We start from the raw sequence: 27,826 nt of genomic DNA on the forward strand, positions 1-27,826 counted from the left end.
TTAGTCATATAATAAGCAACTTGTGACCCATTCTGCATCCAAAACTCCCGATACGGATAATATTAATCTTTGTCACGTCCAACAAATAACACACACCCATTTTATGAGCAAGGATTGGCGCCAACAAGGTGTATACTTAGTCCAGTAGCTAACATGCAGCCCAAGAATGAAGGAACTTCGTTCAAAAGTAAAGTGTGAAGTTGGCCTTTGAATGTAGGCTTGAGTTGCCTCTCCATAGTGAGAATCAACCACTAATACCTTCAACTATCCACCCAATGAGTGTAGTATTGAAATTTATAACTCTGACATGTCAGAAATTCCTACTGCATTATATGGTTTATTTCACCTACTTGTTTATTCCTTAACAAGTTATTTATTCATATAAATACTGAAAATAAACACAAATGTAGCCTCAACTCATATACAAATCATCAACTGAAATAATAGACAAACACACAAGGGACACCGTTATTTTTGGACAATCATACCTGGAAAAACCCAATCGGGAAAACCGGTGCATAAATTCTGAGGATTTTATTATTATGTAGATTTCTTGAGTACAAATGGGGTGCCAAACTGGAGCACTCAATAGATATTTTTACACAACAATAATACCTCTTCTCAGAAGCAGATATTCAACTTCTCAGCACTAGTCTGCCCCACGAAAATCCTTCCAGCGCTTCTCCAAGGCTCTGAGTCAGCCCTGATAGCCTATGCATAGCTCTCAAACCCCTTGTGTCAGCCCTCTGCCTCTCTACGTCAGCTCTCTGTCCTTCTGCGCTGTTAGTGTCAGTCTTTGCAGCCTTCCTCCGGTGATCAAATATGCTCTTACAAAGTGATTTTAAGGTGTCAAGGTCAAATTTTGTCATTTCAATGAGTCTTCAAGCAAAATTTGGTCACTAGGTATTAGGTCTAGGGTTTGTTTTCACTCTTTCCAAAGTTGTCCAAATGTCGGTCCATGTCACCATTCAGATGAGTGTGCCATCATTCAGAGGGTTGTCATCATCATGTCAAGTTCCACTGGGTCATTTTACACCTTGTTCATGCTTCAATTGCGCCTAGGTAAGGTTCATTTCCCTCTCCTAGGGTTTTGAAGGAAATTTCTCTTGAATGTTCAAATCATCAGCAAAACTTGTATCCTGATGTTCATACACCTTCCCCTATCCTTAATGTACCTTATTAAACACTTCTCACCACTGAGATCCCCCAAATTCCTCATTGTCGCACAAACCCTAGTTTCTTGCTACAACTTGACAATTTTCAAGGCTAGGCCTGTGTTTTGTCTTTTTGGACTCCTCCTCACTCAATCTTTGAAATTCAACTTTCCCCTGTGTCCTAACATCCCTCCCTACTTCTCAAAATTTCCTCAAGAATTTAGAAGCCCCCTATCCCCTTCATTTCGCTTCATTTCAACAATTCCGCTGTTCCACACATCGGGGTAGGTTTTACTCCAATGATGTTTTTGAGCAATAAAAGATGAATTTGGGAAAACTGAGAGAGGTTTTTGTCCAAAATAGGTCAGGGAAGAAAAAAATCCTTCACTTTTTACACAGGTGTCATGGTTTTAGAGAAATGTCAAAACTACAGTTGCCACGGGAGAATTGATGCACCTCTGAAGTAACCTTGGGAAAATCAAGTTTTCTCCTATCTGGGTTGGCCAAATGACTTGCTTGATGAGTCAAATGCTAACTAGACACAAAGAGCTTTCCAATGAGCTATCCTAAGCTCAATTTGGAGTTGAGAAAGACATTCAAAAGTTGACTACAACAACAATCTGCCTTTAGGCAGCCTCATTTGGCACATTTCGACCAGTCTTGGGGGATTTGATTTTTGACAAGGAAAATGAACTCCAAATTGAGAAATTCTAGTTTGGTTAGAAAGTAGACTCAAAGACCTTCCCAACGAGCTATCCCGCGCTCGATTTGGACATCGGTAAGGCCTCCAAAAGTCTTCTTGAAAAAGCGTTACGCACTGGGCAGATGGCGCGGCGCACATAACTGGCACGGCGCATTGGGCTCTGATTTCCAGTGTAAAAATACACTGGCGCGACGCATTGGTGAGGCACGGTGCATTGGACATGTTGCGTGGCGCATAGAGCCAGAACTCAATTTTTTTTCATTTGTTTAAAAAAAACTCCAATCCGCTTGGTTCTTCTCTCTCCAAGAAGTTTATGAAATTGTCATTAACATGTTTGATGGTCATTGAAGTGGATTATGAGAGTTTGTGATGTCAAATTGCAAACCTTATTACTTTTTTTCAAGTTGCTCCTTAGGGTTGTTTTGGTGTCTTGGTGCCAAAGACTCCTTTTCCCCTTCACCGTGTTGATTCTTTTCCTCACCTTAAAACCATCATCCCTATTAAATCCCATGTTCCTCTACATCCCAAGTTACTCATTCTTAAGTCCCACTATCCCTATCCCTAAAGTCATTGCATTCCTTATCATTCATGTCATTTGTAAAATTCCCAAAACCTCAAGTTTCCCAAACAATCAAGTAACTGTCCATTGTTCCTACATTTGTCAAAATTCCAAAGGGCAAAACCCCATTGTCCACACTGCCCTATTTCCCACAGTCCCTCCCACATTTGGAAATTGCACCAAATTCTCATTATCCATCTCATTGAAAGCCAAACAAACTTTGAAACACCATGAAGGCGGACACCGATACATTATATGACCAAGACAGTGACTTTACAACTGAAACTGCATGCACCAGGAGGACACTGGAACGACGTAAAAGGAAAGATCGGCTCCAAATCTTGGCCGAAGCCTCTTTGGCTGAGCATGATACTTGATGAGGCACCTTCAGCCGAAATTTCAAGAAATTTGGGGCATTTTTGGCATTTTGACAAATTTTGGCACAAAAAACAGGGTTTTTCTCCCTATGCGTCGCGCCACGTGTCGCGTGCTTTTGCTAGGGAGCTCCAAATTGCAAAAAGTTTACATTTCTGGACTTGTCATGAAAAATCATGGTTGCTGGTGCATGGCCAAGAAATTTGGGCAATTTTTGAGTCCTCATGAGGTCAAAAACACTCAAAAAATTACCTCACTGCGCCTATTTTGACACACAGGAAGCAGTCTTGGGAGATTGAAGTTTTGGAGGGGAAAATGACATCCAAATCCAGAAATTCCACTTGGGTTTGAAAGTAGACAGGTAGGGCTTTCCAATAAGCACACTTGGGCTCAATTTGGACTTCAGTAAGTGCTTCAAACTCAGCTCCAAAGTGGCGCCACGCATAGAGAATCAAGCGCGAAGCATAAAGGATTTTTGCCTATTTTTCACTGTTCAGCTCAGAAATTTGCCCAGTTTTGCTTTTTGATGTTACTCTTGATATTTCATGATGTAATTTGATAACCATGATGTAATATTGACACATTTTTACTTGTTCTAGAGGATTGATTCACTAAAAATTGAAAATTAAATGAATGAATAAGTTTCCTAGCATATAGGGGTAAGTTGTTTGACTACCTAGATTTCAGTTCCTTGTTTAGAATTAGTTCAAACAGCTCCTAGAATGATGAGCTCGACCCCTAGAGGCATGGAAAGGAGTTAGGCTTGTCTATATCATGTAATTTCTCAGTCATTTTGAGGGTTGGACACTTGGGATTGCTTAGCACTTTATTGTACATTTCATTTCTGCAATTTTGGCAAAGGAAAGACCAGGGTTTTGCAGCACTTGTTGGGATCCATGTGGCTCTATGTTTTGATGGTGTGTTTCTCTATGTATTTGTAAGTTCACTGATGTTTATGTGTATCATTTTCCCTTCTCTTGTCTTCTGCAATTAAACAAATAAGTGATTAAGGTAGAATTCATTGGACTGCTATGCTCTGCCTCGATACTTTGTTTAATTCTACATGTTTTCATCTGTTTGAGGAGGACTCTTGACACCTTCTTGCCCTCGGCTCCTCACCAGTCTGATTCACCCATTCATTCAATCCAAAGCATCAAAAATACTGCCTATCTTGCCCCTACCTGAACTCTGCAAAAATCTGGCCTCATCCCTGGACCCAAAATTTGCCTTTCCCTCTTTTCCAACAAAACCTCCAAAAACTCAAATCAAAACTTTGCACTTCATACCTAGCCTAAAATTAGCTTTTATTTCAGTCATCTCGAGCCCCATCGATTATCTTTTGCTGAGATTGACCAGGAGAGAGCCCTCTCCTATCCTCGTAGGGCTAGCTACGAGGCTGAGCGTGGTTTGATGTGGACCTAAAATCTTACCTTTTTAGCCTGAGGTAAATCTAGGCTCTAACATAGTGGCGACCATACTGGGGAAGAAAAATGGTTTGCTTGTTAGTGTTATTTGTTTTATAAGCTACAGACGGAGCCTGAAGTTATGCCAGGTAGCCTTCGAAACGCTCTTGCTTTGCATTAGCGCAAGTAGATAAACGCTGCTTCAGTCAATCTCCAGTCTAACTTGTGAACGTGACACTTGACTTGTGAATTACCCCCAGTACATCAGATCGTTCTAGACTTTGGGTGATGAGTCTAGAATTCAATAGGTTGAAATCATTCACCTGATAACTTCATTCACTGAAAAATCCAGAGATCAATGCTTCATGGTGACTCTACTGCAGGAAAATTAGTAGCTTTAAGATTTTCAAAATGGAATGGGTTGCAAGAAGATACGCTCCCATGAGCTGAGATCACATTCCAGGTTTTCCAAATAAAATTCCAAAGGTAAATTGGCAAAAGAATTTGCCTATGTTTAAAGATGATAATAGGAATGATGCTGCTTTACATCTGGTTAGATTTCACATACATATTCACAAGTTGAAGGTTGATTTTCCTGAAGATTGCTTGATGAAAATATTCATGGCCACTCTGGAAGGTGAAGCTCGATCTTGGTATGAAAGTTTTCTGCCTGCTTGTATTTACTGTTTGAAGGATTTTCATACCATGTTCTTTGAAAGGTATAAAGAATTTTATCCATCATTAAATTTAGTCCAGAACTGTTGTAGCCATGTTCATAGTTTTATTGAAAATCTTGAAAAGGTTTATGAAGATGATGACTTCATGGATGATGAGATCATGGAGGCCCTGTATGAAAATCCGTTTCAGCAGCATAAAAAGAGCTTAGAAGATACTCATCAAGATGCTCAGGAAACTTTGCAGCCGGATCAAGATCTTAGCACAATGGGAACTGATGAAAGAGAGGGTTCTATTTCAAATCTGTCCATAGATGAAGACATCATGCATAAAAGTCAAGTTTCAATTTCAGAATGTGATAAAGTCAAGTCGACTATTTCGGATCTAGATTTAGATCGTGATGATGAAGACAACCTTGTTTTGAATCCCATGAAGGAGAGCTCTGTTGTTGAGATCATATGGAATGAAGAAGACAGAGTTATTGAACAAAGCATTCATGAGGAGGTAATCCAGTCATTTCATGAAAAACAAGATGAGATCTTTGTTCAAGTAAGTGAAAAATCTTCTTTCGATAACTCAGTGATAAAGGATAATTTGATTGCCATGTCATATGAAGATGATCAAAAATGTTGCCAAATTTCAAAAGATCAGGACTGCCATTCAGATTTTTCATGTTTTAAAATGTTATTTGAAGAAGATAGTAATCACTTGAGCAAAACAAAACAGAAAGTATTATCTCCTCTGTCTGAAGATGAGATAGATCGACTCTTGAAAGGTCAGGTTACAACCAAAGCTAATGTAGGTCTGCAGTGTGCACATGGTCAAGAAAGTGTTGGTGAAATTTCTTCCACTTTTGAAAATAATGATAGTCTTGAAATTAGCTTTATTGATCAGCAAACAGATAATATTTTCTTTCATGAAGATGATAAGGCTGTCATGTTTGATGATCTTGAAGATTGTTTTCTGTTTAAGAATGACCTAGGCCATGAAGTTGATGAATATGAACTTGAGAGAAACAATATGCCAGAATTTCTCATGGTTAAGGAATTTACAGCTAACACTCAGATCGCAGAAAATTATACTTCTCTATGCCTTCCTATCACTCAGCAACCAGTTGTTCTTTCAGATCATAATGAAGGGAGTACTTGTATTTTTGCTATTGGATCTCAAGACAAGCTAGTGCTTCAGGATTTTCAAGATCCTTTTGGCATTCTATTGCAAGCACCAGAGAAGATGAATGTTGGCTGGTTCATTATCATAAGCCTTGGTTTCAGTGGTTATTATGAGTTGCCTACATGTACATCGTTCTGCCTACTCGAGGAAAGAGAGAGCAGAATTTCATTAAGTAACCATTTGTTGGATTGGTTACATTGGAAGGCCCACTTCACATGATTGTACATATTTCATCAGTAAGCAGGTAGTCGTCGTCATGATTTGAGGCCCTCAAATCTCGATGGACTGCTGCCCTTTGAAAGCTTTGTAGGTACTTGTTTCAGTTAAGTCAGTCTTGAGTCATTTTTCGTTTCAGTCAGTTTAAAGATAGTTTCAGTTGAGTGTCCAGTTTCAACTTTTGAGAGTCTTGTTTCAGTTTTGCATTAGTCAGTTCAAGTATGAGTTGGTTTTTGGGTGTTTTGAAGTTATTGACTCCATTGCCCAATGGATAAGGCACTGGTCTACATTCCCAAAGCTCTACGTTTCTTGGCACCTTCAAGGAGCTACCATCCCCATTGGAGCCAACGTTAGTGTCAGTCTTTGCAGCCTTCCTCTAGTGATCAAATATGCTCTTACAAAGTGATTTTAAGGTGTCAAGGTCAAATTTTGTCATTTCAGTGAGTCTTCAAGCAAAATTTGGTCACTAGGTATTAGGTCTAGGGTTTGTTTTCACTCTTTACAAAGTTGTCCAAATGTCGGTCCATGTCACCATTCAGATGAGTGTGCCATCATTCAGAGGGTTGTCATCATCATGTCAAGTTCCACTAGGTCATTTTACACCTTGTTCATGCTTCAGTTGCGCCTAGGTAAGGTTCATTTCCCTCTCCTAGGGTTTTGAAGGCAATTTCTCTTGAATGGTCAAATCATCAGCAAAACTTGTATCCTGATGTTCATACACCTTCCCCTATCCTTAATGTACCTTATTAAACACTTCCCATCACTGAGATCCCCCAAATTCCTCATTTTCGCACAAACCCTAGTTTCTTGCTACAACTTGACAATTTTCAAGGCTAGGCCTGTGTTTTGTCATTTTGGACTCCTTCTCCTCACTCAATCTTTGAAATTAAACTTTCCCCTGTGTCCTAACATCCCTCCCTACTTCTCAAAATTTCCTCAAGAATTTAGAAGCCCCCTATCCCCTTCATTTCGCTTCATTTCAACAATTCCCCTGTTCCACACATCGGGGTAGCTTTTACTCCAATGATTTTTCTGAGCAATAAAATATGAATTTGGGAAACCTGAGAGAGGTTTTTGTCCACAATAGGCCAAGAAAGAAAAAACCCCTTCACTTTTTACATAGGTGTCATAGTTTTATAGAAATGTCAAAAATACAGTTGCCACGGGAGAATTGATGCACCTCTGAAGTAACCTTGGGAAAATCAAGTTTTCTCCTATCTGGGTTGGCCAAATGACTTGCTTGATGAGTCAAATGCTAACTAGACACAAAGAGATTTCCAATGAGCTATCATGAGCTCAATTTGGAGTTGAGGAAGACATTCAAAAGTTGACTACAACAGCACTCTGCCTTTAGGCAGTCTCATTTGGCACATTTTGACCAGTATTGGGAGATTTGATTTTTGATAGGGAAAATGAACTCCAAATTGAAAAATTCTAGTTGGGTTAGAAGGTAGATGCAAAGCCCTTTCCAACGAGCTATTCCGTGCCCAATTTGGACACCGGGAAGGCCTCCAAAAGTCTTCTTGAAAAAGTGATACGCACTGGGCAGATGGCGCGGTGCACATAACTGGCACGACGCATTAGGCTCTGATTTCCAGTGTAAAAATACACTGGCTTGGTGCATTGGTGAGGCGCGGCGCATTGGGCATGCTGTGTGGCGCATAGAGCCAAAACTCAAATTTTTGTCATTTGCTTCAAAAAAACTCCAATTCGCTTGGTTCTTCTCGCTCCAAGAAGTTTATGAAATTGTCATTGACATGTTTGATGCTCATTGAAGTGGATTATGAGAGTTTGTGATGTCAAATTGCAAACCTTATTACTTTGTTTAAAGCTGCTCCTTAGGGTTGCGTTTTGGTGTCTTGGTGCCAAAGACTCCTTTTCCCCTTCACCGTGTTGATTCTTCTCCTCACCTTAAAACCATCATCCCTATTAAATCCCCTGTTCCTCTACATCCCAAGTTACTCATTCCTAAGTCGCACTATCCCTATCCCTAAAGTCATTGCATTCCTTATCATTCATGTCATTTGTAAAATTCCCAAACCCTCAAGTTTCCCAAACAGTCAAGTAACTGTCCATTGTTTCTACATTTGTCAAAATTCCAAAGGGCGAAACCCCATTGTCCACACTGCCCTATTTCCCACAGTCCCTCCCACATTTGGCAATTGCACCAAATTCTCATTCTTCATCTCATTGAAAGCCAAACAGACTTTGAAACACCATGAAGGCGGACACCGATACATTATATGACCAAGACAGTGACTTTACAACTGAAACTGCATGCACCAGGAGGACACTGGAACGGCGTAAAAGGCAAGATGAGCTCCAAATCTTGGCCAAAGCCTCTTTGGCTGAGCATGATACTTGATGAGGCACCTTCAGCCCAAATTTCAAGAAATTTGGGGCATTTTTGGCATTTTGACAAATTTTGGCACAAAAAACAGGGTTTTTCTCCCTATGCGTTGCGCCACGTGGCGCGCGCTTTTTCTAGGGAGCTTTAAATTGCAAAAAGTTTACATTTCTGGATTTGTCATGAAAAACCATGGTTGCTGGTGCATGGCCAAGAAATTTGGGCAAGTTTTGAGTGCTTAGGAGGTCAAAAACACTCAAAAATTGACCTCACTGCCCCTATTTTGACACACAGGAAGCAGTCTTGGGAGATTGAAGTTGTGGAGGGGCAAATGACATCCAAATCTAGAAATTCCACTTGGGTTGGAAAGTAGACAGGCAGGGCTTTCCAACAAGCACACTTGGGCTCAATTTGAACTTTAGGAAGTGCCTCAAAATCAGCTCCAAAGTGTCGCGACGCATAGAGAATCAAACACGACGCATAGAGGATTTTTGCGTATTTTTCACTGTTCAGCTCAGAATTTCGCCCAGTTTTGACCAGTTTTGCTTTTTGATGTTACTCTTGATCTTTCATGATGTAATTTGATAACCATGATGTAATATTGGCACATTTTTACTTGTTCTAGAGGATTCATTCACTAAAAAGTGAAAATTAAATGAATGAATAAGTTTCCTAGCATATAGGGGTAAGTTGTTTGACTACCTAGATTTCAGTTCCTTGTTTAGAATTGGTTCAAACAGCTCCGAGAATGATGAGCTCGACCCTTAGAGGCATGGAAAGGAGTTAGGCTTGTCTATATCATGTAATTTCTCAGTCATTTTCAGGGTTGGACACTTGGGATTGCTTAGCACTCTATTGTACATTTCATTTCTGCAATTTTGGCAAAGGAAAGACCAGGGTTTTGTAGCACTTGTTGGGATCCATGTGGCTCTATGTTTTGATGGTGTGTTTCTCTATGTATTTGTAAGTTCACTGATGTTTATGTGTATCATTTTCCCTTCTCTTGTCTTCTGCAATTAAACAAATAAGTGATTAAGGTAGAATTCATTGGATTGTTATGCTCTGCCTTTGATACTTTGTTTAATTCTACATGTTTTCATCTGTTTGAGGAGGACTCTTGAGACCTTCTTGCCCTCCTTGGCTCCTCACTAGTCTGATCCACCCGTTCATTCAATCCAAAGCATCAAAACTACTGCCTATCTTGCCCCTACCTGAACTCTGCAAAAATCTAGCCTCATCCCCGGACCCAAAATTTGCCTGTCCCTCTTTTCCAACAAAACCTCCAAAAACTCAAATAAAAACTTTGCACTTCATACCTAGCCTAAAATTAGCTTTTATTTCAGTCATCTTGAGCCCCATCAATTATCTTTTGCTGAGATTGACCTGGAGAGAGCCCTCTCTTGTCCTCGTAGGGCTAGCTACGAGGCTGAGTGTGGTTTGATGTGGACCTAGAATCTTACCTTTTCAGCCTGAGGTGAATCTAGGCTCTAACATGCGCCACCCACGCAGGCCCCTCAGCCTCTGCACAATGTCTAGCTGTTTCCTATTGCCTCTGCGTGCCTCTTGATGCCTCTACGTAGCCTCCTTAGCCACTGCGCTGACCCTCTAAAACAATCTCTGCCTCTCTGCCATGTACTCACTGCCCCTCGCTGCAACTCAGATCACTTGTTCGAATTTTCTCAGCAAACCCCGCTCCAAAAAGTCAAACTGACTAATCAATATTGGTGTGTCTCTAATTGACCCTCAAGCCTCCTCTTATACTTTTCTTATTGAGTCTTCAACGACCGAGATTAATTCTCTAATCAACGACTAAGATTAGATTTGGCTTGATCCATGTCATTTAGAAAATTCTCATCCATTTTTATATTAATACCCATTAATATTTTAATTTTCCTAAGTTTAGATTTACGAACCCCATTTCAAATATTAATTATTTTAATATCTCCTTAACCAGGTGGAATTTCCCAAACCATTTATGGGTCTTGGAGATCTCATGTGCTTTAGCCTCCACCAATTTTCATGGCTAGATCACATCCTATGCTACCACAAATCAACACTCCCTATTAGCGAGGAATGTGCTCTACTAATGCTCCACCACTAAACATCACACTGACCCTCCAACACCAGTACTTGTGTTGATGTTGGGCTTGTTGCCCTACATCCACTGCATTGTTGCCTCTTGTACTGCTGCCCATGGCTCTGCCACTGCCACTGCTACATCTGTATTGCAGCGCCCATTGCATCTGTGTTGTTGCTGGGCCTTCTTCCCAACACTGCATCTGCACTGCAACTCTCTCTCAACATGTTGCATCATGCTGCCCATAGCACTACCACTACTAACTGTTGCAGTGCAACTCAATTACCAAAAAGTAAGTAATTGATCTACCCAACTACTGACATCCTTGGTAGGCTAGAAGACCCCTGCTGCTGAAGCTACCTCTGCTGCCTCTGCGCTGCTACAAAATCTTTGTGCCTCTCGCACTGCTGCAACCATCTCTATGCCTTTATGCACTACCGCAACCACCTTTGCGCCTCTCGCACTACTGCAACCTCCACTGCACTACTACAGACATCTACACTCTAGCATTGCCTTGTCGCTCCATCCACATCTTGCTTCTATCGACATTCGTCATCCCGCTACTGTCATTCGGGGCTACCATAATCCGGATATGATCCAAGAGTTTGGGTACCTCAAGGATCTGACCCCTCATCTTTTGTAGTCCCATGACTGCAGCTCGATGTCTCCCCATCTCTTCTCAAGAGATGCATGAGAACTCATGGCACAGTCGCCATCTGTCTCAACTTCTTTCTCCGCCTTAGCCGAAGTTGCCTTGGAGTCAGAAGCCTCTCCCTTATTCTTCTTCTTGGGACACTGGGTTGCATAATGACCCAGTTCCCCACAATGGAAGCACTTTACCTTGGAGATATTCTTCTTCTTCCTCTTCCCCTATTGTCCTGAAGATGCCAGAGTTGCATCCTCCTCCTCCTCTTTCTTGATTCAACCTCCTTTGTTCCTACTTCCCACCTTAGTCAACTGTCTCATCTCTTCTTGCAAAGAGTTGCCCACATCTCCTCCCATCCTGGAAGATCAGTTCTGCCCAAAATGCTTTGGAAAAATGTCTCCTAATCCTTGGAGACTACATTTAGGGCGGTCTTCAACATGAACTCCTGATCTAGTGTGGCCCCTATGGAAGTAAGTTGGTTCAGAATCTCTTGCAACCTGCTGAGGTATAGATCTATCTGCTCCGTATTCTACATCTGATACTTCCGCAACTGATTCTCCAACAGCATCTTCCTCTGCATGAAAGTGCCCTGATACAAGGTCGTCAAGGTATCCCACATCTCCTTTGCCATGTTCTTCTCGGCAATATGTGGTATCACATGATCCTTGGCACCATCAAGGATTATGCACTTTGCCTTCGCCATTGCATTCTCATACCTTTCATTATCAGCTGGGTCGACTAGGTAGCCATGTTTCTCAAGGTGAAGCCCTTGATGCGATGTCTATCCAGAACAGATACGATCCTAGCCTTCCAGATGAAAAAGTTGGACGCCCGGTCCAACCTGTCCTAATCCCTCAGTCCATTCATTGCCATCTTCGCTCTTCTCTTCAACTCCCTCTGAGTATCGTCTTCCCTCCTGGAAGTTCTCTCCTAGAATCCCTCTGAGTCTAGATTTCCCTCCTGGAAATCCTCCTGCCAACTGTCAAACTACTCCTCTTCGATCCTCTTTGCAACTGCAAAACTCGAATCTGGATTTCTTGGCTAGAAATCCCTCAAGGCAGCGGCTCTCTCTACCTTGGTTCTGTCTCGTTAAGTATTTTTCTGTTTCGACAGCAACAACACCCCACCAACTTCCCAATCCATAATTTGCGCACAGCTCCCTAAGCCCCAACAGCTGAAGAAACTAAGCCACTTAGCTATGCGCAATCCCGGCAAGGCCGAATCGCTCCTCTCGCCAACTGCGTCAAGCTTACCTGGCTGAGTAGGATGATGTGGCTCTTTGTGAGCCTCTTCTGCCTTCCTCTACCTCTGCACTGGCCTTCTCTCTGGCTCGAAATGATGATGCAGGCCCTCTGCATCACTCCTTCTCTGCTTCTTTCTTCTTAGAAACAAATTTTGTCTCTCGAGACAGTTGTTTCTACTGCAAATTTTCTAATTTAGTTGGTGCCTTCAGCTCTCCTCTGATACCATGTTGAAATTTCTAAGTCTGATACGTTAGAAATTCTTACTACATTATTTGGTTTATTTCACCAACTTGTTTATTCCTTAACAAGTTATTTATTCATATAAATACTAAAAATAAGCACAAACGCAGTCTCAACTCATATACAGATCATCAACTGAAATAATAGACAAACACACAAGGGACACCATTATTTTTGGACAATCGTCCCCGGAAAAACTCAATGCGAGAAAACCGGTGCAACAGTTCTGAGGGTTTTATTATTATGCAGATTTCTTAAGTACAACTAGGGTGCCAAACTGGATCACCCAACAGAGATTTTTACATGGCAGAAATACCTCTTCTTAGAAGCAAATATTCAGCTTCTCAACACTAGCCTTCCCCACGAAAATCCTTCCGGTGCTTCTCCAAGGCTCCGCGTCAACTCTCTGGCCTTCTGCGTCACCCACGCAGGCCCCTTAGCCTCTACGCAGTCTCCAGCTACCTCTACGTGGCTCCTGCTGCCTCTACGTACCCTCCTCAGTGACTGCGTTGACCCTCTGGCACTATCTCTGCCTCTATGCTATGTACTCACTATCCCTTGCTGCAACTCAGATCACTTGTTTGAATTTTCTCAGCAAACCTCACTCCAAAAAATCGAACTAACGATCAATCTTGGTGTGTCTCCAATTGACCCTCAAGCCTCCTCTTATACTTTCCCTGTTGAGTCTTCAACGACCGAGATTAAGTCGCTAATCAATGACTAAGATTAGATTTGGCTTGATCCATGTCATTTAGAACATTCTCACATAGTTTTATATTAATACCCATTAATATTTTAATTTTCCTAAGTTTAGACTTACAAATCCCATTAAAAATATTAATTATTTTAATATCTCTCTAATTGGGTGTAATTTCCCCAAACCATACCTGGGTCTTGGAGATCTCATGTGCTTTAGCCTCTCCACCAATTTTCATGGCTAGAGCACATCCGATGCTACCACAAATCAACATGCAGGCCCTTAAGACACAATTTTGGCCTCTACTTTGGCTATGTAAATGGAATCCCAAACTCATATTTTGGACCTGGTTTCTCAGACTAATAATTCGGTGCTCATTTCATGGTGTCTCATCCTTCTTCTGAAGATAAACTCGACCTGACGGTTTGATGCCATTATTCGGTCTTCTTAATGTTGGACCTCATCCCTCCAACAGTACTAAACTCGACCTTTAATGCTTAAGTTGCACCCTCCTAGGAAGATAGTAATATTCGGCCAATTGTGGAAGAAAGAGTAGTCCTGCAAATCTAATCATAAGGCCAGTAACCTCTGATAAAAATATTGATAGCTCTTCAATATTGCATCAAACGACCATACCAATTGAACTAATGGAAGATTTGGAGTAATCTTCCCTAAGGCTAACTAGGTTGACACTTGAAGTCCACCGAAGATAATTTTGAGTTTCGCTTGAAACTCTTGAACTCGCTTGAGCTCCTTTCAATTTGTAGATGAAATAAGTAGAATAGAATGAATTTCCATTGAGCTCTTCCTCCTTTTATAATTTTCCATGGAGCCTCCCTTTAGCTTCTAGATCCTCCCCTTTTCCTTATTATTTTATTGGTGGTGGCCATTTTCCACTTTTTTCCGCTATTTGAATAAAATAATTATCTATTTCCATTGTAATAAAATAATAGTTTCCTTCCATTTTCCAATAAAATATTACTTTGGCGTTATTCTCCATTAAAATACTAATTTACCTCCCTTCTCTAATAAACTATTATTTTTCCCCATTCTCCATTAAAATAATAATTTCCACATTCTCCCACAAAAATAATATATTCTTCTTTTTATTTAATATCTCCATAACTGGAAAAAATGTGCAAATATGCTTGTTGTTCAAATGATGGGGACATTATAGTCCTCCCCAGCTAAGATTGATTGTCCCAAGAAATCCACCTGTATGCCTGGGTCCCATTATTTAATTAAAAACCTAGATACAAGAGCCATAATGCTTTCATCCCCACCACTGTTAATACCAATGATGTTTGTACCATTGTTGAGACCAAAAGGTCTTATGATAATCTTGCATATACTTGTAAAGTTTCCCATTTGTTTTGAACTGACAACTTTATCTTGTTCTAGTACCAGGGAGTTCATAGCAGAATAGTTTTCCGGATCTGAACATGCAGAGAGCCATTCTACCAAGGATTTGAAAGTAGCTACTGCATTAGCACCATTAAGCCCAGAGGCCCCTAGCATGGCATCTCTATTCAAAGTTTCTCATGTTACCTTTAGTATGTTGGCATTATGAGACAAGTATTGTCCTTGATGGCAAATCACACTGATAACAAATCATAGTGCAGAAGGATAGCAACAAGGAATTGTTGATCAGTCTACAAGTATGAAGAAAAATATATACACGCTGGTTCACTATATACCAAGTCGCCTGTACATGCAGGTTGGCTTCAGTAAAAGCGCGTGTATGTGGAAAACTTATCTTTGGTCCACGGCGGTTATTTCTTGGAAGTTGTGCCTATGGTTTTGGACCTTGGTGTCTCGACGGACGTGTTGATCTCTAGTTTTGAAGCTGATGGTATTGGATTTCTATGGTTTTGACTCTTGGTATTGAACAAGGCCTAAGGCTATATAAGGAGAAGGAAATCATTAGGCAAGTTGCATCTGAAAAATTCTTGAATATCTGATGAAGTATTAGATCCAGTATGCAGGTTATTGGTTGATGATGTATTGCTTGATCTGGGCTAAGGAGAGATCTCATCGGTTGATGGAGAACAAGATCTAAGGAGAGATCGGGATCAAACGGTTTGAAATGAACTATCTTTATATGGTTGATTATGCGTATTTCTAGATCTGCATACTGACGCAATGTTATGTTCTGGGTATAACTGAAATCTGGTACAACTGCAAGTTATGAAAAATTATTTTTAGATCTGTACGCAGGTTGTCTTCGGTAAAACCGCGTGTATACGTGGGTTGCCTTCATTGTAGTAGCGTATATCTTTTTGAGCTTGATTTTTGGGTTGCAGCTGGATCTGACTATTATTGCAGAGTTCTGTAGTCTGCTCTGTGTTCTGGTGACTGGGTTTGACAGGGTTTCAGTGGTTCAGTGATTCAAATATTGATGATGCTAGTATTGGTTGTTTTATGCTTCAATGATTTGTGAATGAATCATGGTCTTCAGATTATAATGTTGTGCTTCAGGAGTATCCAGTCTGAAAATTGATGAAAAGTGGTACCTGAAGGAAAGAAGATTGTAGGCCAGCACCTACGTACTAGTATCTTAGCTAGTACAAGAGCAAAGGGGGTTGGAGCTCCCTTCCAAGGAAGTTTGGAGAACGAGAGAAGGTTGAAGCCTTCTGCAGGTTGTAGCCTGCGTACTGGTATAAGGCTGCACCAGTACAAAAGATTGTAAACTGAAGTTCTTATTAAAGAAAGATAGAGACGACTTGCAGCAGGTGGTTTTCACCCACATTGGGTTTCCACCTTATATCATGGTGTTCATGTGTGTGGCTTTTGTGTGATGATCTGTTCTGCTATACTGCATCTGTTTACTCTTAATATGATGAATAATGTCCTGATGTATTTAACTGAAGATAAACTAACTGAATTATAAGATTTATGGTTATACGCTGGTTTCTTTAGACACAGTAGCGTGTACACGCTGGTTCACTTAACTGAAGTAGCGTATATGTTTCTGAGCATTGAAAAAGTTTTATTGATCTGATAATACTAATTCACCCCCCCCCCCCTCTCAGTATTATTTCCAACATAGTAGGTATGCAACAAATCTTCGATGTATAGTTGCAAACTTGTGGTGAATTCCCATTTATGCATAGCAATCTAAATCCATCAATAATGAATTGCAGTGTTTAACATTGCAGATCAAGTTAGAGTCCTCAATGCCCTCCAAAACAACACAACCATATTCCATATAATAGGCCACCAAATCAACAGCCTTGCCTTCACCAATTTAATTTTTACCTTCCAAATGTTTTATTTTCGCTGCCAACTTCCTTCCTTTGATAAAGTAAGAAGAATCGTCACCATTTGGAACATGCGGCCAAGAATCAGGTAGAAGAATGGACTTGAAATATTTTTGAAATGCGACTATTTCTAAGGCTTTCTTGCAGTGTTTCCATTCCTCTAAAATAGCATTTGTAATAATATCACAACATGAATCATTGAATTCTTTCATAAGATCATCACGGTTATTCTCATAAGCAACGTTAAAATTATGAACATTAAAATTTTTCTTGTTGTATGGAAGTAGATTTTGAAAATGCCAGGTTGCATGATATGTTGTTTCTGTACACAAAGGTCTCCAGCAGAGAAGCCTCATCAATGTATCAGGAATCTGGCACATTTGCATGCGCTGGCCAGATCTTAGTTCTTTGTTAGGGTCACCCTACGAGTGCTTATGTTGCAATCTTTAAGGAAGAATCCCTAGTACATTCAATAATGAATTATCTAGCTCCTTACTTTGCAATAGGATAGCCAACAAGCTCAAAGATGCCAACACCAATTTGTTGTTCTTACAAAAAACAAAGGATAGCAACCCACTTGAACTTGTCTTTTTATTATTGTCACTTGTATCCAGAAGTGCAATACTCATAAATTGTGTTTCCAAAGGTCCAACAACATTGCCCTAACTTTGCTGCGCTTAAGTTCGAATACTAGTGTTGACCATAGGAATTCCAGATCTTGCATCTACCTTTGTTCTCTCATTTGGAAAGTCTCCAACAAAAAAATGACCATTGCATTCAGGGTTGAAGGTTGTAGTAGCCAATGTTTCTGGGCACAAAAAAGCAGCAACAATACTATTCAGCAATGTTGATTTTTGGTAGTATCAGATGTGCTCTAGCTCCGAAATTTTGTGGAGGGGCTAGATCACATGAGATCTCCAAGACCCATAAACTTTTTGGAGAAATTCCACCCAGATGAAGAGTTATTAAAATAATTAATATTTTTAATGGGTTCCTAAGTCTAAACTTAGGAAAATAAAAATATTAATGGGTATTAATGAAGATATGGGTGAGAAGCTTCTAATAGACCAGGATCAAGTCTATTTTAATCTTAGCCATTGATTAGAGACTTAATCTCGATCATTGATTCATCAATAGGAAAAGTATAAGAGAAGACTTGAGAGTCATTTGGAGACACACCAGGCAAATACTCAATAACCTGAGGGAAATCGATTCTCAAAGAGAAGGAGTTCAATTTTGGAGGGAGAGTTGCAGGGTGAAGGAAGAGGAGGGCATCAACATTATTAAAATACTGAGGAGGAGGTGACGCAAGGCATTCAAGATACAATGCAGAGGGAAGAGCAGGGAGACAACATCATTGGAGATGCAATCCTCACGCAGGCTGACGCAAAGTGATGCAGAAGTGGGTGAATGGTCTCCAATGTGTCAGAACTTCTCCAGGAGGAGGAGAAACTTTGTCTCAGGTGTTTCTATCAGAAGTGCCTCAGTTTTTTTGTAGCATTATTCCTTGTAAAGTGATTGTTGCCGAAGATTAATAAATAAACCCCCTTCTATTGCACCAGTTTTCCCACATTGGGTTTTTCCGGGGCAATTGTCCAAAAACAACTGTGTTGATGAGATTGATTCTTGTGCTTGTATATCACTGTTATTTTTTCTATGTAATTATGTGATAACTGTAGTAGAGTTTATTTTAATGTTTACTGAATGGTTTCGTAAATAACTTATTGTGGGAAATAAGTAGGAGAAATAAATCAGTTACTGTAGTAGAATTTTATATTGGAAATTTTCACATGGTATCACAGCAGAGATAGGGAAACAGGATTAAAGAATCTACTATGAATAATAAGCATGATGTCAGGGCATCAACTCAAAGGGACTCACGCACATTTCCAGAGGAAGAAGTGAGAACGAAGAACATGGAACATGATTATTCTATGTTAGCTTCCACACTAGAAGAAGAAGTCGCTTGCCTAGTGAGTTTTTCCTCCTCTGAAGTTTGGTATATAGATAGTGGAGCTTCCTGGCATATGATAGGAATACGAGAATGTTTTTTGAATTATCAGGAAGAAAGGATGAACTTCTAGATCACCATGGGAAATAAGTCAAAATGTACCCCCGTAGGAAGAGTTATTGTAGTATTTCAAACAAAAGCAGGGGATCGACTTCGAGCAACCAATGTGTTGCATGTGCCAGGATTTGGGATAAACTTACTCTCTGTATCTCAGCTTCAAAACAAGGGCTATGACATTTTCTTCATTAAGGAGAAAGTATACTTCAAACACCTGAGTTGGAAAAAGAAGGCCCAGATTGGAATCAGAAGTAAAAAACTGTATAGATTACAGCTAGAATCTCCAATGGCACTGATAGGCAGCAGTGGGGAAAAACATTTGAATGAACTATGGCACACGAGGATGGGACACTTACACCATGGGGCCTGAAGAATTCTGGGGAGAACAGTATCAGGAGTTCCAGAATTAAGTACTGAATGAGATGATGTATGCAGAGGATGTGCACTAGGCAAGTACGCCAAGGCAACATTTTCCAAAAGCAACAATAGGGCTAAGAGTGTTCTAGAATTGATACACTCAGATATCTGCGGATCCATGTCCACAAAAGCTCTTAGTGGTGTTGAATACTTCATCATCTTCATTGATGACCATTCCAGAAAGACTTGGATCTACTTTCCAAAAACCAAGGATGAAGTTTTCGGTCAATTCAAAGAGTTCAAGGCTCTAGTTGAGAATCTGACAGGAAAGAAGATAAAGATATTGCGCTCAGACAATGTTGGAGAATAAATCAACAAGGAATCCACTGATTTTTGCGCAAGGGAAGGTATCAAAAGAGAGTTGAAAAACCCCTATAATTTGGAGTAGAATGGAGTTGCAGAAAGGAAGAACCAAACTGTTGTTGAAGCAGCGAGGGCGATGTTGTATGATCAGGGTATGCCCAAGTTCCTATGGACAGAAGCATGCAACACGACAGTGTATGTTCAGAATAGGACTCCTCACCGAGCATTAGGTAAGATTACTCCAGAGAGTGTCTTCACTGGTAAGAAGCCTAAAGTGAGTCATTTCAGGATATTTGGGAGTTTGGCATACTACCATGTACCTGAAGAAGAGAGGAAGAAATTGGATCAAACTACGGAGAAATGATATCTTATGGGATATAGTGAGAATGTTAAGGCATATAGAGTCTATCTTCTGGGGAACAGGAAGATCGTATTTTGAAAAGATGTAAAGTTCATGGAGGACAGAGTTTTCAGGAAATCCCGATAAATGCCTTCCGAAGGGCAATCAAAGGATGATCAGTTGGTCCAGCCACTTCGACCAGCAAAAACTAGCACTAGTATTTCTCCTAAAGGAAAAACCGTAGAGGTGGAGCCTTAGGAAGAGGAGGAGTAGATAGATATACCCACTACCAGTGGTAGAACAAACTGGAAAATTCGACAGATACTACAAGATGCAGAGGATTTCATTGGGGCGCCAAGGAACAAGAAAAGGGAGCGTAGACAGCCAGACAGATACCAAGCCTTTGTGGCCCAAGTTGGAGAACCCTCCATTTTTCAGGAGGTCGTTCAACATCAAGTGTGGGTAGATGCTATGGTGGAGGAATACAGTTCCATAATGGTCAATTATGTCTGGTAAGTGCTACCCAGGCCTCGGTACATGTCAGTTGTAGGGTCGAGATGGCTCTACAAAGTCAAATACAATGCAGATGGCAGTGTGGAAAAATACAAAGCCAGGTTTGTGGCTAAGGGGTTGGATTAAAATGAAGGGATAGACTACGAAGAAACCTTCACCCCAGTAGCCAGGTATAATTCTGTTAGATCCATGATATCCCTTGCAGCATAGATGGGGTGGGAGATTCACCAGATGGATGTCAAGACAACGTTCTTGAACGGGGTGATCGAAGAACAAGTATACATTGAACAACCAAAGGTTTTTGAGACACATGAGAAGAAATCTCATGTATGCAGGTTGAAGAAAGCTCTTTATGGGCTTAAACGGAGGCTTAAAGCATGGTATGTTCGAATTAATGGCTACTTGCAAAAGATGGGATTCATCAAGAGTGACGCAGATCCTAACCTCTATTATCTGGTTGTAGAGAATGAACCTCTAATCTTGGTTTTATATGTGGATGATCTCTTTTGAAAGGCTCATCCAGGCTCATCAAATATTGCAAGGAGAACCTAGCCACAAAATTCGACATGAAGGATTTGGGATGGATGCATTATTTCATGGGGTTGGAAGTTTGGCAGCATAAGGGTGAAATTTTCCTTGGGCAAGGGAAATACGCTATAGAGATTTTGAAAAGGTTCAGAATGCAGGACTATAAACCTATGGCTACTCCAATGATCACCAACTGGAAGAATATTGATGCATCCAAAGATAAAGAAGTTGATCCCACCTTGTACAGGCAGCTCATAGGGTCCTTGATGTATCTGGTCAATACCCATCCGAACATTTGTTACATTATCACCACCCTCAGTCAGTTCATGGTGGAACCAAAGAGGGTGTATTGGGCAATAGCCAAGCATGTTCTCAGATACATACAAGGAATATTCGAGCATGAACTAATGTACACCCACGGCAATGGCATCAGGTTGAGTGGGTTCACTGACACAGATTGGGTTGGAAGTTCAGTAGATCGAAAAAGCACCACTGGGTATTGTTTCAACATTGGATCAGGAATGACCTCTTGGTGTAGTAGGAAACAAAAATCTGTGGCTCTAAGCTCAGTTGAAGCTGAATATATGGCAGCTAGCACAGCTTCGTGTGAAGCCATATGGTTTAGGAAATTGCTTGTGAATCTATTCGAGAGAAAGATGGAAGTGACCAATGTTTTGTGTGATAATCAGAGTTGCATCAAGCTCTCCGAGAATCTAGTTTTTCATGATCGGTCAAAGAACACTGATATCAAGTGTCAATTTATTAGAGAGTGTCCAACGAGAGGTAATAAAGTTGAGGTACACCCCAACAGGAGAACATGTGGCAGACATTCTCACCAAGGTGTTGATTTGGGGTAGCATCAGATGTGCTCTAGCCATGAAAATTGGTGGAGAGGCTAAAGCACATGAGATCTCCAAGACCCAGAAATGGTTTGGGGAAATTCTACCCGATGAAGAAGATATTAAAATAATTAATATTTTTAATGGGTTCCTAAGTTTAAACTTAGGAAAATAAAAATATTAATGGGTATTAATATAAAACCGGGTTAGAAGGTTCTAAATGACATGGATCAAGCCAAATCTAATCTTAGTCATTGATTAAAGATGTAATCTCGGCCGTTGAAGACTCAACAGAAAAAGTATAAGAGGAGGCTTGAGGGTCAGTTGGAGATACACCAAGATTGATCAGTCAGTTCGATTTTCTAGAGAGGGGTTTGCTAAGAGGAATCGAACTAGTGATCAGAGTTGCAACTAGGGGCAGTGAGTGCATAGTAAAGAGGTAGAGATAGTGCCGGAAGACTAGCGCAGAGGCAAAGAGGTAGACGCAGAGCCTGCAGGAGCCACGCAGAGGGCCAGAGGCCTGCATGAGTGACACAGAGGCTGCAGAAGTGATGCAGGGGCCGGAAAGGCTGTGCAGTGCATCAGGAGGCTAACACAGAGGCCAGGAGGGTTGATGTTGAGCCTCAGAAAGACGTTGGAGAGAGTTTCGTGGAGAATAATTTCAGAATATCTGCTTCCAAAGAGAGGTATTACTGCAAGACTGATTTCACCGAGTTGTACTTGAGAAAAGCTGCTTAATAATAAAACCCTCAAAATTGCTGCACCGGTTTTCCTAAGTTGGGTTTTTTGGGGGGCGATTGTCCAAAAATAATGGTGTCCCTTGTGTGTTTGTCTATTTCTTTTAGTTGATGATCTGTAGATGGTTGAGACTGCATTGTGCTTATTTCAGTATTTATATGGTTAAATAACTTGTTCAGTAATTAAACAAGTAGGTGAAATAAACCAGATAGTGCAGTAAAATTTCTAACATGTTAGGCTTATAAATTTCAACATGGTATCGGATCGTTGCAAATCACAAGAGTTGAAGGCAACAACTAAATCCGAGAATTTGCAGCAGAAACAACTGTCTAGAGTCACAGAAGTTGTTCCTAAGCAGAAAGAAGTAGAGAAGGGGTGACGCAGAGGGCTTGCGTCAACAGTTCGATCCAGATAAGGGGCCAGTGAAGAAGCAATGAGAGGCAGAAGAGGCTCACGGAGAGTCACGTCATCCTTCTCAACCAAGTAGAGTGACGCAGTTGGCTAGTGGAGCGATTCAGCCATTGTCGAGATTGCGCAGAGCTTAGAGGCTCGGTTCTTCAGTTGCTGGGGCATAAGAAGTTGTGGGTAGATTGTGGAGTGTGAAGCTGGAGGGGTGTTGTAGCTATTGAGGCAGAACAGTACCTAACGGGACAAAACCAAGGTAGAAGGGAGTCGCTACCTAGGTGGATTTCTAGCCGAGAACTCAAAATCAGTGTTGCAGGAGCAAAGGAGATTGGAGAGGTGCAATTCGACTGTTAGCAGAAAGATTTCCATGAGGGAAATCAAGACTCAGAGGGAGTCTAGGAGAGGATTACCAGGAGGGAAATCAAGACAGAGGGATTATAGAAGAGAACTTCTAGGAGGGAAGTAGAAACTTAGAGGGAGTGGAAGACAGAACTTCCAGGAGGGAAGTAGAGACTCAGAGGAGTCGAAAAGAAGAGCATAGATGGAAATGAACGGACTAAGGGATCAGGATAGGTTGCACGGAGCATCCAACTTTGTCATTTGGAAGGCCAGGATCCTATCTATTCTAGATAAACATCACATTAAGGCCTTCACCTTGAGAACCGTGGATATCCCAGTCGACCCAGTTGATAATGAAAAGTATGAGGATGCGATGGGCAAGAAAAAGTGCATAATCCTTGATGGGGTCAAGGATCATGTAGTTCACCATATTGCCAAGAATAATATGCAAAGAGTTGGCCAGAGAGCTGATGCAGTCACTGCGTGGGCTCCTCCCGGCTACTACATCACCCTCTCTTGGCTCAAAATGCTAACGCAGGCACCGTGTGATCCTCTGTGTCACCCTTCCTCTATGTTTCAGGCTCTGGAACAACATTGCCACTCGGGATAGTTGCCTCTTTGCAACAGATTTGCTGGATCTCCCGGCTGATGGCTTCAGTGTCCTATGATCTGTAATCGATCTAATACCATGCCAAAATTTCTGAATCTTTACAAATAGAAATCCCACTACAGTTACTGGTTTAACATCTCCTACTTGTTATTTCATTCAACAAGTTATTTAATTAGATAAACAGTGATGTAAACATCACTGCAAACTACACTGACATATAAATCATAAACTGAAACAATAGATGAGACAAACACACAAGGGACACCGTTATTTTTGGACAACATGTCCTCAGAAAAACCCAATGCGGGAAAACTAGTGTAGTAGATAAAGGGTTTGTATTATTAAGCAAGCAGAATCTAAGTACAACAGATTGCCTCTCACATCAGCTAACCTTACAGAGAAATCACGTCAACAAGAAAAAACATTATAAGGTTTACCTCGCTCCCTAAGTCATAGCTGATCCAATGAGTGATCAACCTCCCAGAAAACACTGTGAAGTCCTTACGCAATCACTGCGTGGGGTAGAGTCTTGTCTCTAGAGAACTGTGTCTCCTCTTCTGCTAGATCAATTTGCTGGATCAAGACTATTGTTCAGCCCTCCCAGCTCAGAACCTCGCTTCTCCAACAAAATCTCGGATTACTGACAAATACTCTACACTGCCACTGCAAGAACCCTCTGGAATGCGTCAGCTCTGCGTGAGCCCCTCTTGGGTTGCGTAGGCCTCTGTGCTGCCTCTCTGCTACGTACTCTTTGTTTATTTTTGGTAGCAACGAATGTGCTCTAGCCTTGAAATTGGGTGGAGAGGCTAAGGCACATGATATCTCGAAGACCCAAAAATCGTTTGGAGAAATTCCACCCGGATGAGGAGTTATTAAAATAATTAATATTTTTAATGAGTTCCTAAAGTCTAAACTTAGGAAAACTAAAATATTAATGGGTATTAATAAAGATAAGCATGAGAAGCTTCTAAAAGACGAGGATCAAGTCTGTTTTAATCTTAGTCGTTGATTAGAGACTTAATCTCGGTCATTGATTCATCAACAGGAAAAGTATAAGAGAAGACCTGAGGATCATTTAGAGACACATCGGCAGATACCCAGTATCTCAAGGAAAATCAATTCTCAAAGAGAAGGAGATTGATTTTGAAGGGAGAGTTGCAGGTTGGAGGAAGAGGAGGGCATTAGCAGCAGTCAGTGATGGCGGAGGAGGTGACACAGGGACATTGAGAGATAGCATAGAGGGAGACACATTCTAGGGAGACACAGCCCTCACGCAGGCTGACATATAGGGATGCAGAGCCATGCTAAGCCACGCAAAGTGATGCAGAAGTGGGAGAAGGGTATCCAAGGTGTCAGAAAGTTTCCAAGGGAAAGTCTTAGGTGTTTCCTCTCAGTTTCTCTGTAAAATCATTCCTTGTAAAAGTGATTGTTGCTGAAGATTAATAAAACCCTCATCTGTTGCACCGGTTTTCCCACATCAGGTTTTTCGGGGGACAATTGTCCAAAACAACTGTGTTGATGTGATTGGTTCTTGTGTATGTATTTTCTCTGTGTAATTATGTGATAACTTCAGTAGAATTTATCTTAATATTTGCTGAAGGGATTTCATAAATAACTTATTGTGAAGAATAAGTAGGTGAAATAAATTCTCACATGGTATCAGAGCAGAGATCCGGCAATAGGAGAGAAGAATCAGCTATGGGTCAAGAGCATGATGTAGAGGCATCAACTTAAAGGGACTCACACAGATTTCCAGAAGATAGCACAAGGGAGATGGATCAAGATTTTTCTATGTTAACTTCCAGAATGAAAGAAGAAGTCGCTTGCCTAGCAAGCTTTGCCTCCTTTGAGGTTTGGTATATAGATAGTGGAGCTTCCTGGCATATGATAGGAATTCGAGAATGTTTTTTAGATTATCAGGAAGAAAGGATGAATTTTCAGATCACCATGGGAAATAAGGCAAAGTGTACCCCCGTAGGAAGAGGTACTATAGTCTTTCAAACCGAAGCAGGAGAGTGGCTTCGAGCAACCAATGTGCTACATGTGCCAGGATTGGGGATGAACTTACTCTCCGTATCTCAACTTCAAAACAAGGGCTATGTCGTTTTCTTCATTAAGGAGAAAGTATATGTCAAACACTCGAGTTGGAAAGAGAAGGCCCAGATTGAAATTAGAAGTAATAGATTGTATAGATTACAGCTATAATCTCCAATGGCACTGATAGGCAGCAATGGGGATGAAGATTTGAATGAACTATGACACAGGAGGTTTGGACACTTACACCATGGGGCTCTAAGAATTCTCAGGAAAATAGTATCAGGAGTTCCAGAACTAGGTACCAAATGAGATGTATGCAGAGGGTGCGCTCTAGGCAAGTATGCCAAAGTTGTGTTTTCCAGAAATAACAATAGAGCTAAGATTGTTCTCTGATTGATACACTCAGACATCTATGGACCAATGTCCACAAAATCTCTTAGTGGTGCCGAATACTTCATCACCTTCATTGATGACCATTCCAAAAAGACTTGGATCTACTTTCTGAATACCAAGGATGAGGTTTTTGATCGATTCAAAGAGTTCAAGGCTCTAATGGAGAATTTAACAGGAAAGAATATAAAAGTGTTGCGCTCAGACAATGGTGGAGAGTATGTTAATAAGGACTTCACAAATTTTTGTGCTAGGGAAGGCATCAGAAGAGAGTGGATAGCTCCCTACAATCCAGAGCAGAATGGAGTAGCAAAAAGGAAAAACGGGACTATTATGGAAGCAGCTAGGGAAATGTTGTATGATTAGGATATGCCCAAATTCCTATGGGCAGAAGCATGCAACACGACATTTTATGTCCAAAACAAGACTCCACACAGGGCATTGGGAAAAATCACTTTGAAAAAGGTCTTCACCGAGAAGACACCTAAAGTTAGTCATTTCAGGATATTTGGGAGTTTGACGTATTGTCATATACCCGAAGAAAAGAGAGAAACTAGATCAAACTGCTGAGAAAGAATATCTTGTGGGATATAGCGAAAATGCTAAGGCATATAGAGTCTATATTCCAGGGAGTAGGAAGGTAGTGATTCGGCGGGATGTAAAGTTCATGGAGGACAGATCTTTCAAGGAATCCTGAAAAATGCCTTCTGAGGAGCAGTCAAAAGACAATCCGTCGGTCCAACCACTTCGACCAACAGAAACTAGTATCAACAATTCTCCTAAAGGAAAACCTGCAAAATAGGAGGAATTTCAGGAAGAGGAAGCGCTGATAGATCTACTCACTACCAGTGGAAGAACAAGCCAGGAAATCTGCCAGATTCTACGGGATGCAGAGGACTTCATTGGTGCACCCAGGAATGATAAAAGGGAGCGAAGACAACGAGACAGATACTAGGCCCTAGTATCTCAAGGCGGGGAACCTTCTAGTTTTAAGGAGGTCCTTCAACATCAAGTATGGCTAGATGTTATGGTGGAGGAATACTGTTCTATAATGGTCAATGATGTCTAGGCAATGGTACCTAGGCCACATGATAGGTCAATGGTAGGATCGAGATGGATCTACAAATTCAAATACGTTGTAGACGTCAATGTGGAGAAATACAAAGTTAGGTTTGTGGCTAAGGGGTATGCTCAGAAGGAAGGGATAGACTATGAAGAAACCTTCACCCCACTAGCCAGGTATACTTCTATTAGAACCGTAATATCTGTTGTGGCACAGATGGGGTGGGAGATTCACCAGATGGATGTCAATACGACATTCTTGAACGAGGTGATAGAAAAGGAAGTATACATTGAACAACCAGAGGGTTTTGAGACACATGAGAAAAAATCTCATGTATGAAGATTAAAGAAAGCCTTGTATGAGCTTAAACAGACACCTAGAGCATGGTACGGTCGAATTGATGGCTACTTGCAAAAGATGGGGATCGTCAAGAGTGATGCAGATCCTAATCTCTACTATCTTGTCAT

The sequence above is a fragment of the Pinus tabuliformis genome, chromosome 9 (assembly GCF_031772625.1).
Source record: "Pinus tabuliformis cultivar Carrire ecotype Pingquan chromosome 9, CPIR1, whole genome shotgun sequence".
In the NCBI taxonomy this organism is placed as follows: domain Eukaryota; kingdom Viridiplantae; phylum Streptophyta; class Pinopsida; order Pinales; family Pinaceae; genus Pinus; species Pinus tabuliformis.